Source organism: Nothobranchius furzeri, chromosome 12, assembly GCF_043380555.1.
Source record: "Nothobranchius furzeri strain GRZ-AD chromosome 12, NfurGRZ-RIMD1, whole genome shotgun sequence".
Taxonomy (NCBI): domain Eukaryota; kingdom Metazoa; phylum Chordata; class Actinopteri; order Cyprinodontiformes; family Nothobranchiidae; genus Nothobranchius; species Nothobranchius furzeri.
In genome coordinates this window covers 17,404,645-17,421,097 of record NC_091752.1, presented here as the reverse complement: position 1 = coordinate 17,421,097, position 16,453 = coordinate 17,404,645, and positions in this window count along the sequence as shown.

The following is a 16,453-nucleotide window of genomic DNA, read 5'->3' as shown; positions in this document are numbered from 1 at the left end:
CCAGGATACCTGGCGGTAAGGACACGCTTGTCGAACGCTCCGACTCCCTTGAGCACGCGGAAGCTCTAAGTGCCCAAGTTGAGCCCACGGGACCGCTGGAAAAACTAAACTGCAAGCCCATCAGATCTGCTCGTTTCTGCTCCCCTCCAGCTGATGTTTGAGGACACAGAACTGCGGAGGAAAGCAACAACTCCATCCAGCTCTCAGAGACGCTGTAAGTTGTCAAACTCAGCACAAAAGAAACTTCGTTCTCTTTGTGTCCAGCCCGTTGGAGAAACACTCGTGTAGGGAAACAACGGAGAAAGCGACAACTCCATCAAACCGACGGACGACGCCAAACTGCGGAGAAACACGGAGAACCGTCAAATCAAACAGTGAGGGATGCTTCACTGTTCTGGTGATCAGAAACTCATCTCCTTCTCTCTCTTTCCTTCTTCCGTTTCCTCTATAGTCCAGAATAAGCAATAAAACCGCGCTATTGCTTAAAAAGTAGCTTCGTGTTTTCCTCTTTCGCTCCCAATACGTCCGTCGGGTCATTTTGAAAGAATAAACTGCTTATTGATCATTGTTTGGTATCTTTAAATGTTTTCTGCTTGGCCACGTGGTTAAACTAAAAGATATTATTCGTGATTAATCTTTTGTGTTGTTTCATGATCCTTTGAAATGTTTTGAGTGAATTTAAGGTTAAGTTACTTATGATTCTAAGTGCCTTGGAAGTTAAAGTGCAAGTTGCCACCCACACTTTAGCCAGACAAAGGGGTCAGCCATCTTGTATACAGGCTCCATTTTAGAAACACACACACACATACATACACACAAAACACCTTGAACATTATTTTGAATATACATCCTTTTATTATATCATATGGTTATTATTCATTTATGCCACTGTTTATTCATTTGACAAATTGTTCAATTAAATGTTATAAAATTCAGATTTTCGTCCCCAGTAGCTTTGTTGTGTCGAAGAGAAGTCTCTGCTCCAAGGATTCTACGAACTTCAAGAAAGACTGATAAGAGTTTTGGATTCAATTTTTCCCCGGTAGAACGGGGTGGTGCCCCGGAGATATCTAAGAATATCTTAATTAATTAATAAATCAGTAAATATTCTCATATTTACAGAATTTATTGAGGAATCCAAAAGTAAGTTAACGCTTACTAATTGTTCGCTCCTAATAACCCCAACAGAGTAATGCAAAAGTAGTGTAATGCCTTACATTTTAAAATCAGTAATATTGTAATGTAATGAATTACTTTAAAATGAGGGTAACAAGTAATAAATAATCTATTACAGTTTGGAAGTAGCTTGCCCAACACTGCTGGTTTTGTTTCAGATGCTCCAACCGAGTAAAACGTTTCCCACAGATCTCACAGGGAAATGGCTTTTCTCCAGTATGAATCATCTGGTGATTTTTTAAGTTTGATGAGCTACCAAAGCTCTTGCTGCACAGGTGACAGGGAAATGGCCTTTCTCCAGTGTGGACACGTTGGTGACGTTTTAACTCTGATGGATATCCATAGCTCTTGTCACACTGGTCACAGCAGTGTAGCTTCTTCTTGGTGCGTTGATCCATTGGTCTGACACTCGGGTCCTCAACTTTCTCTTCTTCTTTGCAGGTCAAGTTCTTTCAACTAAAAAAAAATCTATTAATCTAGTTACTTTCAGAAATGTTCTTTCACAAAGTCAAGTTTACATTTTAAGAGCAAAAAACAAATTAGAGACTCCCATAAACCAAGAAACATGATAGGAACTTGTTTTAAGCATTTTTTTACACATACATAAATTATTATGCTTTTAGTCATTTTTGTGAGAAAACTGTTTTTAAATTTTTTTTTGACAAACCAAGTGACGCCAGCTGAGGGAGTCCTGTTAGCTTAATCCGGAGAAAAATATGGATTCTAACGCCAGCTGGCACAGAGGAAACTTTAAATGTTTATAATTATACTTATGATGGACCAAAACCATAAAGTTATGAGTTTGCTGCACGCCCCAGAGAGCAGAGACCAACCAGAGGGAGAAACGATTGGCCAAAGCAGAGAGATTGTGCTGCAATGTGAGGAGAAGCAGAGGGGGAGCAGCAGGTGAGTTAACGATGTTAGCCTAAACTCGTGTGCTAACATTAAAATATTGTACAGATTACTATCATGTACCAGACAGTTAAAATAGTATCGGTGAGTTAATATAATATTAATACTAAGGTGAGAAAGTGCTACATAAAAAAGAAAATAATAGATATGCTTTTGGTGAACTGTACCACTGCAATCGTCTTAGTAAAAGAGCCATTTTTCCCAATTTTTCCCAAAACTAGTCAAAAAGTTCAAAAGCCGCCTCTGAGGGGCAGAGGAGTATAAAATCTCACTACAAAGAGCAAAAAGCGTCGGTTTTCCCACCATTTCTGTGGAGATGTTGTAGAGAGATTGTCTGCATGTTGAAAATAGGTTTTCATCATTTACAGAATGGTTTAAAAAATGCAGCGTTACTTTTATGGTAACCAATGGTGGCATCAATTGAAAAACTCTAGAATGAATTTTAACATGAAACAAACTGATAACGCATTTAGGATTGTTCACATTTAGTTTGATTTCAGTTAAAAGAAAAACAACATGATGGAATTTAGTTGATTTTGGTAGGTAGGAAAGCAGAGAGCAGTTACTTTATCCACACAGAACTTTATTACAGACTACTTAGGCGCTTGTCCCTACCCAAGTACTCTATTACGTTCTTGCGTACTTGACAAGTACATTCTTGGCAAGTACAGCATAAGGGCCATTCTACAGAATATGGGAGTATGAGAACAGCATTAGAAACAGAACTGTACAACGTTGCCTCATGGCGACAATCGCTGTTTGTGTCATGGCTCTGCTTTTTCTCTGCTGCTGTGCTCTTAAAGTGCATGTCAAGTGTGCCTGAGTCTTACCCCACCCACGTATCAATTTTAAAAAATGCAACATTAGTAGGCGTTGCCTGGAGGACCGAGAGGGCGGAGCTGCGGCAGTGACGAAACGATGGCTAACTAGACGATGCTAGCTCCCTTCACTCTGAGCAGTTATTAGAAGTGGAGGCCGTTTCTCCCCCTCCTTACACAGACACTCGAGAAGAAAGGGACCAAGTCTATTTGGAGGAGACAAGCGGACCTAAGCCTTATTGTTTTGAGCTTGTGAGTTGCCTGAAATTACCGGAACCGACCCAACAGAACCATCTTTGAATGGTAAGTAGCCGTTAGCCATAGCATTGGATTAGCTGCAAGGTTTGACTCCACGGCCCTAGAGCTAGTATTCAGCATGTTTTAGAGGTTTATCTGCTTCAACACACCTGGTTTTAATCAGCAGCAAATAGCTGAGCTGCTTAACAGCTAATCTAACCCGTTAAAGCAGGAAAACCACTGAAACGTGCTGGATAGCAGCTCTCCAGGAGATCTGGGCTCAAGTTACAATCTGCTGCATAAAGTTATGAAACTACCCCATGAGAAAATTATTCTGTAATGTGTTCAGCCCACTAAAACTGCCCTGATTTCATTATTTATTTACTGATACTAGCTGCTCTTGGTTGCAGGTGATCCTCTGCTCTCTGCAGCTGGTCTCTCGTGTCATCAGGATCAGGAGCTTCCAGAAGAATGTGCCTTTCAATGACTCTTTCCCCCTTATTTGTTATATTAATTAAATAAATCTCAATTTATATATTTACTGTTTATGTTCATGTCCATAAATACTTAAACATGCTTGAAATTAAAACAAGCTTTTAACAGTGAGGTGCTAGTTTAATTCATCACAATAGAGCTAGTTAAACATGCGACAATGTGATAATTCAATTAATGTAATTTATAAATATCCATTAAAATATCAAAACTGGAATCAAAATGAGATATTTGGCAGCACAAAAAACTTGTCAAACAACATATTTATTATAATAATTGTGGGCAGACAGGAGACAGAGCTGATGGAGGTTCTCAGTCATCGAAGGAAGGCTGAAGGCTTTCCAGGAACAGGAGATGTGGTGTTGTCTCTTCTCTCTCTATTCTGCCAGAAGAGCTGATAGGTTACAGGTGTGTGAGGACATCCTCATGCTGTCATAACCAGATGACAGGTGTGTGAGGACATCCTCATGCTGTCATAACCAGATGACAGGAGTTATCAGGTGATCAGCCAGGCTAATGATGAGATGCAGAAAGAAAACAAATCATGCAGAAAGAAAACAAACCCAGGACAGTGTACAGTAATAAAAATAATATGTGGTGTTGCTCACCTTATGTGCTCTTAGAGATTTATTAACGTGTGCCTGCCTCATGGTGTAGAGTCCATATTTTGCTGAGTGTCCTGCAATAATGCAGGTTATTAGTTAATTTACTTTTGATAGCAAAAACAAAATATTTAATGTAAAAGTTATTTACCAGGTGAATCAGCTCACACGTCACCACCAAGTGTCACAGGGCCAGAATCAGTAGCCTCCTTCATGATGTCATGATGTAATCACATACTTATTTAATTGTTAATATCTTAAAAATTCAGAAATGTTTTAATTTTTTTTACCTTGAACAGTTCACTGAGCTTGCACTGTCACTGAGGTGGAAGCTGGAATCAACAGCAGACACCTCACATCTTGGTCTTTTCAGGGGTGTGGATGCTGCTCTGAGACTTTCTGGAAGATGAATATCTGTCATGGTCCCTGTGTCACAAGACACTGAGGCTGTGAGCTCTATAAAAAACAAAGAAGCAGCACATTTATAAACATTTAAAAGAGCATAAAATCACGTGTAACAATCTGTAAAACAAATTAAAACTAGAAGGTAATAAAATATTTACATAGAAGATTATTAAAAATAATTCACATTTGCTACGGGTAACGCTTCACGTCAGCCTGGACAAGTGCATTCTTGCAGACTACTAGTCTGACAGCCAGTGTCTTGGGTAGATTTAGCCTGAAAAAAAAAATAGAAGCACATTGATGTTTATAAAGTCAGATAAAATACAAAAGAAACTGTCCTATATAGGCGCTTTATAACATTCCTAGTGTGTGATGTTATTATAACGTAAAAGTCAGTCACATATGATGTGGAGAGCCTGAAATGCGACCTCCTGAACAGAATTCCTCACGGAACCGGGTCACGCTGTGCTGGATTTCACGCTGTAGTGCTGTCTGTCAACTAGTGCTACGTTAGTTAGAGTCACTGTTGCAGAATTACCGACTGACACAAAAACAACCCGAATTTTCTCTGAGCCTGACAGTCATGTCGACCGTTTTGTCGGCCAGGGCTTCGAGATATGTTCCGATTCGCGGCTGATTCTAACCTTACATTCCACATTTTGTGAACTTGACAAATTAGCCCGAAGGCAGTGCAGGCTGATATTAGCTAAATGGAGTGAACCACGTCTCTCAAACTTTGCATTTAGGTAGGAAATTGTCTTTAGAAGATGTTAAAACGTTTATTTAGCTTACTCACCTCAGACTGGAGCCCGTCATGGTGGGGGAGCAGAGTCGGTGGGCTGCATCTAAATCGCGGAAGAGCCACAGCCTCCCTCTTCAAACGGAGGCGTGCAGAATCGCGGGTAAATTGCTGGTTGCAAACTACAGCATCAGGCGGGAGCTGAATGTTTTCCAGACACCGATTGCGCGCAACCACTGGCGCCTAATTTCTAAGTCCAGTGGAAAGGAGTGCAACCCGACAGAGCCACCGAACCCACTGCACTATACCTTCTCACCATGCTAACATGATGTGGAGCACTAAAGATGAACTACTTTCCTAATAACACTAACTAAACTACACTATCCAACAGCCAAGCTAACACTAAATAAGTATGTATAACACTAAAAGCTACGCTAAAGACTAGGATATGCTAATGCTATATGCTAATGCTGAATTACGGCTAGCCTCCTACACTCGCTTGAAAATCCAACTCCCAACTCGCCACAAGGCGTGGCCGAGACGCTCGTTGCTTTATAACTTTGACACAGAGCTGCTACGTAGTACTCTACTGGTTTACGTAGTATCTTACTCTTTAGCCATTGGCTAAAATTTATTCAAAATGAGTCAAATTCCATGTTTTAAGCTGAAGGTGGAGCTATACTGTGGTATTTAGGCAGAATTTTTAATTTTTAAAGAAAATGCACCAAAATGCTAAAATAATTAATACACACATTTAAAACACTATTAGACATTCATTTATACAGTTCATCAGCAAAAAAAGTTAATTTAGACGTTACTTGCTCTTTAAGTGTTTGCAGGTGAGCAGGTTGGAGAGCCACAGCTGCAGCTGATTACCATCAGCCAGGCCAGAGGATATAAGGAGCGGTGTTGCCACACTTCAGCACCGGTTGATTGTTGGGCACTCTAGCTCTCCTCGCTCCTGTTTGAATCTAGCCTCGTGTTTTTTTTTTTTGTTTGTTTGTCTGTTTTTTTTTCTCCCCTGTGCTCAGTTTTATCCTCCTTGTCTGCTACAGTACCAGTCCTGGATTCTTGCCTCAGCTTCCTGCTGCCTGAAGTGGATTATTACCCAATGCCACTCAACTCCTCTGGTCTCCTGCTCTCTACTGCTCACCTGTCCTGGATTACTCTACTGCCTGCTACTCCTCTCCACCAGACCATCTCCGGCTCAGACCTGACTTGCTTCCCTATCCTGCTCAAACCCCCACTTCACACAGTAAGACTCCGCCACCATTACTCCACGGTGTTTTCTTGGTTCTCAGTATTCATTTCATTATCTTATGTTTTAGAATCGGAATACTCCCCCTGGCCCAGTTTGGTTCAGCGTCTTCGTTCTTGTTAATTTTCTTTATAATAAAACATTTATATTTTTACTCACCTCTCTCTCCGCGTGTGATTCTTTCATGTGGGTTCAAAGACTGCAGCCCGACTTGACAGTTTGTTGCCACAGATCTAACATAAAAGAAAAACCCCGTTCAGCAAAAATGCGTATTCGTCTGAACTTGTGTACTCATGTCCTTGTGAAATGTCATCAGCGTTGGCCCAAGTACTATTCGAATCCAAGATACTTTTATGCAAGTACAGTCAAAGTACCTGGATGTGTTCTTGCGCAACCCATTGAGGATGCATCAATGCAGTGGGCTAATGCCGGCAAGCTATCCCATGATGTATTATATCTCCAACTATTATACTCCAAAGGAAAAAACTCTTAACTGTAGTGTTTTATATCAGAAACATAAACAAAGAAATATAAAATTGTCAGTTATTGTAAATAATTGAGTAAGATGTAAAGTTTTCTGTGTGTATTTGTTATTTGTCAAGAATTGGCGACCCTTCAAAATGTTAATTAGCTAACCCACTATCACAATAAAAGCAGTGTCGCTTTAAATAGCTCTGTTTGGATGAAAAATAAACTGTTTTTCTTAACATTTGAAAATGCTGATATTGATCCAAAGTGGACCAAATATTTTACTAATAGTATGTATTCATTGTTATTTTGCCTTTTCAATGTTAGAAATCTGAGTTGTGATGTTAAGAATGTGTGAAAGCAGTCAAATGCACGTGTCTCATGCTCGATGCATGAGAGTTGTATGTATTAGTTAGATCATGTTAGCGTTAGCTCATTGTTAGCACTAACTACAGCAGGCTGTGGCAGGATTGTTCACGACAATTATAATTCCGCTTTCAACTAGTGGGGAGGTGGATGAGGATAATGTAAAGTGTTAGAAAAAAACCCAAAGATTTAAATAAAGATTTTGTTGTTCAGACTAGGGGCTGCATGTAGGGATGGGTACCGAATTCGGTACTTTTTAAGGTACCGACCGAATTCCATAGTACCGACCGAGCACCGATTCACGTCATTTCAAACGGTGCCTCGTTTCGGTACCCGTCCATCATAACAGCTGTGTCTCAATTCAGGGTCTGCATCCTTCGAAGGACCCAGCCTACTCGGCCGACGTGGGCTGGGTCCTCCGTCGGCCGGGTAGACCGGATGTTAACGGCTGTGAATTTGGACAGGCCTAGCCTTCATGAATTCCCGCCCCTCCCTCGGCGAACGTTCCGTCGCCTAGCAACCGTGGAACCGCTGAGCAGAATGGAGAAGGAACTTTAAACGATGGAGCTCGAAGTTTTATTTAGCTTTTTAATCATTTCCTTGACCTTTGGAGAGCTAATTCAGAGAAAATACTTTCGACAAGCTGAGCCTGAGCAAAGATGTGATAATAGTTTTAAATACTTTCTAAGGGTCTTCATTTGATCAAAACCGATTTATCACCTTTTAAGACTTTTCAAGACCCAGCGGATACCCTCTAGTAAACAATTCTCATTTGTAAACAAAAATAAAATTCAAGAGTTTAATGCAGAACTGATTTTATTTAGATAGTTCATTTATATGTACATGTTTAATCTTTATTAACCATTTTTTCTAGCAAAGTAAAAAGCTGTCAAAGTTCTCCCTTCTCTCCTGTGCCCTCTGCTGCTCTGCCTCCCTCTGCAGCCTCAAGTCCTCCCTGATCAGCTCCAGAAGCTGGTCATCGCTGTCACCTTCCCCTGGATGCCCATTTTCTCCAGAATAGTCTTAACAAACATGTAAGAAAAGAAACAGGAAGAGAAAAGAGGACAACGGGTTATTCCTTTCATGTTTTCGCAGAAAAAAATAAACTGAAACCAGTTTTTAAAATATGAGATGTTATTGTACCTCCATGCCACAGCTGCCGAATACTTTGCTCCGTTGATCATGTGGTCCATCTTCGCCCTAAGCTTAATAAATTCCCTGGTTTTCTCTTTTGTTCCTAAAATACAAACTTCTATTAAAATCAGGGGGAAACGTAGCGGGAGAAGTACGACACCGAGCGGCCGAACCTACGAGCCGAGACCGCAATACAAGCACTTTTACTGTAACATTTCTAACTAAAATAATGTTGATGTGTCACAAAACGCCCTTAACCTAACAGTTTTCAAGTTTATACTGACATTTATGTGCGCAATCCTCTCCGACAGCTCCCGCTTCACTGTCCGCCATTGTTTTTAAAAGTTCTACCGTCCGGCCCGCAAGGCATCTTGGGAAATGCTACCTATTGAAGGATACACCGGACCCATCCTTCATTCAGGCGAAAAGAAGGCCGCATTCGTCGACCGCATTTGAAGGAGCCTTCGAATTGGGACAGGCCGAGTCGCGGCGCAGTGACGTAACCGGCCGACGAATCCGGCCGACGTAGGATGCAGACCCTGAATTGAGACACAGCCAACGAGAACTTGCCAAGACAGCTGCGCATGCGCAAGAGCGTTTTGTCGTGCTTGCTGTGAACCAGTTGTAAACAGAGCAGCATGGTAGAGAGAACGCAGGCTAAAGCTTGGGTCCACTTCACTAAATGTGATGGGTAACTGGGTGATGATGAAACCAGCGACAACTATCTAAGTGAGACATCCTCATCTTAATCTGCTCCGGTAGGTAAATATAATTAGCTTGATATGTTAGCTTCCGTTTCGCTAATGGTGCGTTCGCTTTCTCCTCGGAACTCCGAATTTCCAACTAGAACAACATGAACGCGCTCTAAAGTTTGGCTTCACTTTACTAAATGTGACGGGTGAAGACGAAACCAGTGACGATCTAAGTGTGAGGCATCGTTTTAATCTGCTCCAGCAGCTAAATAAACTGTTTAAGATATTGTTAGCTTGATATGTTAGCTTCCATTGCTACCATTGTTATCAGCTAATGGTGCGTTCGCTTTCTCCTCGGAAATTCTAACTTCCCAGTAGGAAAAATCAAATGAAAAAAGATGGCAAAAGGAATGAAGATACACAGTAAATTTAGTTCACAGTAAAGATGTTTGCTTCAGTTTAATTATCAGCTTATAAAACTACAAGGGCGATGTTAAAATGCAAACAGTTGTATGTTATTTATCGTGATATTTATCAAATATTGTTATATATTGAGAAAAATATATATTTAATTATAAAAGAGTATTAAAATAATAAACACTCAAAAGTATCGAAAATTGGTACCGTTAAGTACCGGTATCGATTCGTAGGTACCGGTAATTAGTACCGGATCGATTCAAATGTCAAAGGTACCATCCCTAGCTGCATGACTTAATTTTTTAAAAAGTCGACAGTCAAGTAATGAAAATCTAGTCGACTTTGACTAATCATTGATGACGTCATACACCTAAATCGGCTGAAACTGACGATGGGTGACCAAGCGTTTTTTTTCCGACACACGTCGGGAGGCGACGCTCTGGCACTGTGCGTTGCTTTTTGATGCAGGCGGTAAAATGGAGATTTCACTGAATTATGACCTTTACCCTCTTGCTATTTAACCTTCCCCTCACCCCACCTTAACCTTTACCCAGTATGTCAGTCTAAATTTTCCGTTAAGCGTGTTTGAGCGGAACGACAAAACACGAAACAAAGCTTTGCATGCGCAAGCTGGTTAAGATTAGGGTGGGGGTGAGGGTAAAGGTCACAGTTCGGTCAAATGTCCATTTTACCATGGGTGTCAGATACCGACACTCTGACACAGCGCACAGGGGCTTGTCACCTGCTGTCTTTTCCGAGGACTCCATCTTGTAGGTCATTATCACGTGACAGCGACTAGTCTATGAAAGGCATAAAAAGTCAGTACAGGGCAGTGAGGTCGACTAGTTGATACAACCCCTAGTTCAGAGTAACAATTGAAGACAACTTCAAGTACGAGTTGAAGCCATTTTTGTTTTCTTTTTTAAGGTTGATCAGCTCAGCTGGCTATCTTGGATTGAGTTGACTCCAAAAGTTAGGTTCATGATGATTAAAATATTATTTTCTAACATATGTATTAAAATGTACCCTGTGGTTCAGGAAGTACTTTACCTTAATTCACACACACACACACACACACACACACACACACACACACACACACACACACACACACACACACACACACACACACACACACACACACACACACACACACACACACACACACACACACACACAGCTACTAGCCATAGAGCCATTGGGGTAAACCTGCCAATCAGCATGTAGCTTACTGAATGGTCATGTCCTGACTGAGTGAGCGGGGCAGACCAGTCTTTCTGTTGAAGGGTTTTATTATAAGGAAGTATTTAGCCATTTATCAGGGCTCCTTGGCCATTTTGAGCCCCAACGAAAGTCCCATATGCTATATTGAGGCTCAAAGAAAAGTTTTCAGTTGCCAAATAAAATGTGTTATTACTCCTTTAATAGTATACAATGTCCTAATATGGTCTGAAAGAAATGCATGTATGATAGCTAGTCTCTTTCTTTGACAGTCTCGTGGAAGGTTGATGCTGTTAACAATATATTGGAAATGAAAAGCTACTGCATCTCAAAACCTGATGTAAAATCAATGCTGTGATGTCAGACTGAAGATGCTATTGTTTAGAGGGTAGGTTGGCTATTATTATGTAACAGGCTGGAGTACAACTGCCTCATTCAGCTTGGCTTGTCATGCTTTGGGCCAATTTTAAGACCCAAGTCTCAAAAGAGCTTATAGGTCAGAATAAAGTGCTGGTTTATGATGTTCATGTGCAAACCACTGATATTATCATCACTATTTTACTGTCAGCATGAAAGCGAATATGCAGTTACTAAAATGTCAAAACTGCATCATTTGCATTCCTTTTACATTTACAAACGGGTTCCTTCTCTTTGAAACCAACCTTTTGCTTTTAGTTTTTTACTCTTAAACATTACAAATAGTTGCTACTGATTTTGCAAGCTCACATAGAAATAATGCCTGAAGCCAGATGGAGTATCCGCAGAGACACCCTGCACATCTTTTTAAGTACAGTTGGTCTTTTAATGTGGTAATATGCGTTTGTTCGTTTTAAACTTGTTCAAGGGGGCTGCATCAACGGAGGCATCCTGTTTGCACTGTACTCCACACTGCTGCTGGCAATTTTGCATCTCATACTGACAAGGCAGGGTTCAAATATTGGTTAACAGTGAGGCAAAAGTGCCTCATTATATTGGGAAACCTTCAAGAGAAGGAGCCAAATCATGCAGACCTTTTCAGAAGACAAGAGGCCATGGATCCCTAGCTGGTTTCGTAACTCCCATTTCCCAGAGTAGTTGTAGTTATTTAGAGTTGCAGGAAGACAAGTATTTTTTTTAAAATAGAAATTAAATAGAAATCATTATTAGTGCTTATATAAATGAATAATAGGGTTGAAAGTTAAGTCGACACAAACTTCGCCACTTGATGCGAGGGTTAATTATTTAACAATTAATGGGGTTTTCTGTGTAAACACTTCTCAGCAAGTAATAAAGACATTTATTTGCATGTTTACAACGTTTAATTTAATTTCAATGTTTGCTTCTTGACGTGCAAACAACAAGCAAGCTCTGGAGTGTATTTAATAGAAATTCAGAAACAACTGTCAGTGTCATCTTTTATCAACATGAGCACATTCATTTTACCAAGCAGTGGGAAAAGTAATTATGGCCCTTAATTGAAACTGGCAGTGATTTAGAGTAAGGGGGAGGGGGATAAAATGGTCTCTTCTCCACAATGAGGAGAAAATTACAGACTGTGTTATTGAGCTTCATTATTGCTTTACGGAATTCACCTTGTGCATGCCAGTTTTTACCTTTGGAAATAATAACACTATGGGGATGGTTTTGGGGAGATTTAGCACACACACCCAAATATCGAGGACTTTTAAACACAGCTTCCTTATTATGAGGAGATAATGCCGTCCTTATTGTGGTGGATATTGCTGAATAATTTACAAAGCCATCACAGAGTTCGTTCCCAGCTTAATGTGGGTAATAAACGTGTTGTTGCTGAAAGAACACTTAAATTCTCATACACTGAGCAGCTGGCCTGTGTGAGCGACAGCTATTCTTGGCAGTAAGGTTACTGGATGAGATGTGGAGTGAAAACTCCTGAACCGGAAATGATGATGTGAAAGTTAGGGTTAGAAAAGTTTACAGTTGTGGCCAGTTTTATTGACATTTTGGAAATCATTTGTAAAAATTTGTCCTGTATTTTTTTTAAGTGACAATGCATAGTTTTTACGTTTAATCTCTGCAAATATCCATCAAATGAATAAAATGACATCCAGTTGTTTAAAAATATGTGGCTTTGTAACATCTAACCATAAAAATGCATATATAGGGCGCAAGTCTAAGTCTCTGGGGGACGCTATGAGTGCTGTTGAGATTTTAGCTGGACATCATTTTGGAGGTTTACAGTCTCAGTTTGCATCTCTGACAACATAGTTACGTCCCCATCCAGGAACGGGTTCACAACAAATGTTACACATTTTCTCTAAGTCACCGAGTCTGACTGAAGACTCCTGTCCCAGCTTGGACAACGATCACAAAATCTGGCAACTAACGTTTTTGTCCCTGAGTGGTTGACCAGCATTTTCTCACCAGAGGGGAATATTTTGTTTTTAATGCTGGATGTAAAAATTCAGATTCATTTTACTCTGAATGTCTTTACATTCAACAAGGTGGTGTCCTCCCCCTCATCTCCACAAAAGCCTTGATTTCATCCACCGAGGAGCAAGTTGTGCCTTATCACTGGAGACCAAAGACTCCTCACACTGGAGAGAAACCCAGCAGCACCTGTTCAGGTCCGCCTCCAGCTGCCACAGCGCACACACTCTGCATGCCACAGTGTTTACGCCAAGCTTACAGTTGCAGACAACTTCTCAGGCTTTTTTTAATCATGCCAGAATAATGTCTCTGCACAGCTGTCATTGTCTCCTTTGTGACTCTACCATAAGGACTTGTGCTTCATCAAAATTTGCACCACTTTCAACAATGCCTTGGTTGACATGCTTGCCTTCTATGTTTTTAATTAAAACATCTTTTTATTTAACTTTTATTTGTCCAGATGAGATGATTGAGAACTCGTTCTCATTTACAACAACGACCTGGCCAAGACACAGCAGCAACAGACACATGGTTAGCTTCACATCAAAGAAAAACAGGTAAGATAAAAAAATACAAGATAAAAATAAAAGTTACACATAAAGACAAATGACTGTTCTCATATATAATATGTACAAGCAATCAAAACAGACTTGAAACAGACTTTAAGTACTCAGAAGCAGGCACATTGATCAGGAACTATTGATTCCAGTGAATAATTGAAGGTAGATAATGGAATGTAGGTAGTGAGCTTCAGTGATTTTTTCAGCTCATTTCAGTCGTTGGAAGCAGCAAACTGGAGGTGCGAGCATTGGGAATAACCACAGAGATTAAGTTACTGGAACTTAAACTGCGCTGGTTGTTGGAAGTGATGAGTAATGAGCGAAGATATGACGGGGTTCTACCGATGAATGTTTTGCATATGAACTGATACCAATGATAACAACCTGCGGAAATGGAGTGATGGCCAGTTAATGAGAAAGTACAGATCACAATGATGAGTAGTGAAAGCGGCACCAGTTAAGAAGCAGATTGCTGGGTGATAAATGGCATTGAGTTCATGAAGAAGTTTTTTGGAAGCAGTCCTATAAAGGATGTCACCGTAATCTAAGATGGGAAGGATTGTCATTTTGACCAAGGTTTGCTTTGCAGAATGAGTAAAGGATGACCTGTTGCTATAGAAACCCAATTCTTGACTTGACTTTAGAAAGTAATGAATTAATGTCTATGTCAAATGAAAGTGTGCTCTCAAGCCAGATACCCAAACACTTAGGAACTGACAAGTTATGTACCATCAAGGGAAACAATACTAACAGTAGCTAGAACTCCATGACTGTTAACTAGCATTATAGCCATTTTGGTTCAATGTGAAGACAAGTCCACCTAAACACTGTGGTATTTCTGCTGTATTAATTGTGTAATGTAAAACTAGTGGTTGTGTAAAGGTATAAACATTCAAATTAGCTTGAATATTTGTCAAGGTTTGATGATTAGAGTTGTTTTACAATGAGATAAATGACTCGCACTTGTATAGCGCCTCTCAGTGTGAGGTCTCCAAAGCACTTGACACTACAGTGTATCATTCATCCATTCACACACACATTCACACACTGATGGTGATGAGCTACGATGTAGCCACAGCTGCCCTGGGGCACACTGACAGAGGCGAGGCTGCCGAGCACAGGCGTCGCCGGTCCCTCCGACCACCACCAGCAGGCAAAAAGGGAGAGACACGCACGCACAGAGACATTTTGCTCTCATACTTCTCCGTCTCCTGGGGAGTGTTGCAAAGTAATTCCCCACCAGGACAGCAGAGGGCGTAGCGCTGTTCTGTGGTATCCTGTCATTTATCCAGTCCAAGATAGTGTGTTTATATTGTGTTTATTTTTTTATATAAGATACTTTTTAACAGACAAATTTGTCCCACATCCTCCTCCACCTCTTCATGTGCTCGCCACCTCTAAACCCACGTTCTCTGTCATTTCTGTCCACAAATAAAACACTTGCTGCGTATCTTTTCACTCCTCCAGTCACGGGGAATTAAGCGTTCATATTTTTAGAGTTTTTTTGCGAGGTATTCTTCAAGCTTCTCCGTATCTGCCACTAGATATCCTCATCTCTCTTTATGTTTTTGAGGGCGCAATGGCGGTGGTGTAGACGACAGCGCTGCCCTGACCAATCACAAGCTTGCATTCTCCGTCTCAACGGACATATGTTAAGAAAAGAGAGCTCGACTCTGTCCGTCCTTGCGGGGCTCTCCAGCAGGTTTGCAAGAACGGATAATGACGTTGCGTGTCTCCGCACTGACGCAGACGGAGAAGCATGACTCAAGCTTGAGGCTGCTGTCCCCATGAACCGACTCCAGATAAGTGGAACAAAATGGATGGATGGATGGATGGTATATGGTGAAGTTTTCATCTGCATTTTAGGGCGTATGTCTTGTGTTTGCAAATAACATCTAACAGACCAGTTTTTAACACGGTAAAGGGCCTGTATTCGATTTAACACCTTCTAGGGTTCTACAACCCCCCAAGGCACTTTACAACACAATCAGTCATACACCCATTCACACACATTCACACACATGTGGTGGTAATCTACAATGTAACCACAGGTGACCTGGGGCACACTGACAGGGGCAAGATTGCCAAACACTGGCACCATCGGTCCCTCTGTCCACCACCAGCAGGCAATGCGGGTTAAGTGTCTTGCCCAAGAACACATCGATTGCAACAGACAGGGCTCGAGCCTGCGACCCTCCGGTTACGGGACGGGTACTTAACTCCTCTGCCATCACTGCCAGAGGCTAATAAAACTAGTAAACAAAGAATAAACGCCATAGATCGAGTGATTAATAAAAGTCATTGTAAAGCAACAGTGAGACGTAGTATTACTATAGAAGTGGCAACAGTCACAACGAATCTTAAAAAAGAAAGAAAAGCACATGTTGGGGTTATGAGGTAAGCGAAAAAATTGTAAGCTTTTACTTACATTGGATTCTTCAATAAATTCTGTAAATATTGGAATATTTACCGATTTATTAATTAATCAAGATATTCTTAGATATCTTCGGGGCACCATCCCCTTTTAACTGGCGAAAAATTGAATCCAAACTCTTATCAGTCTGTCTG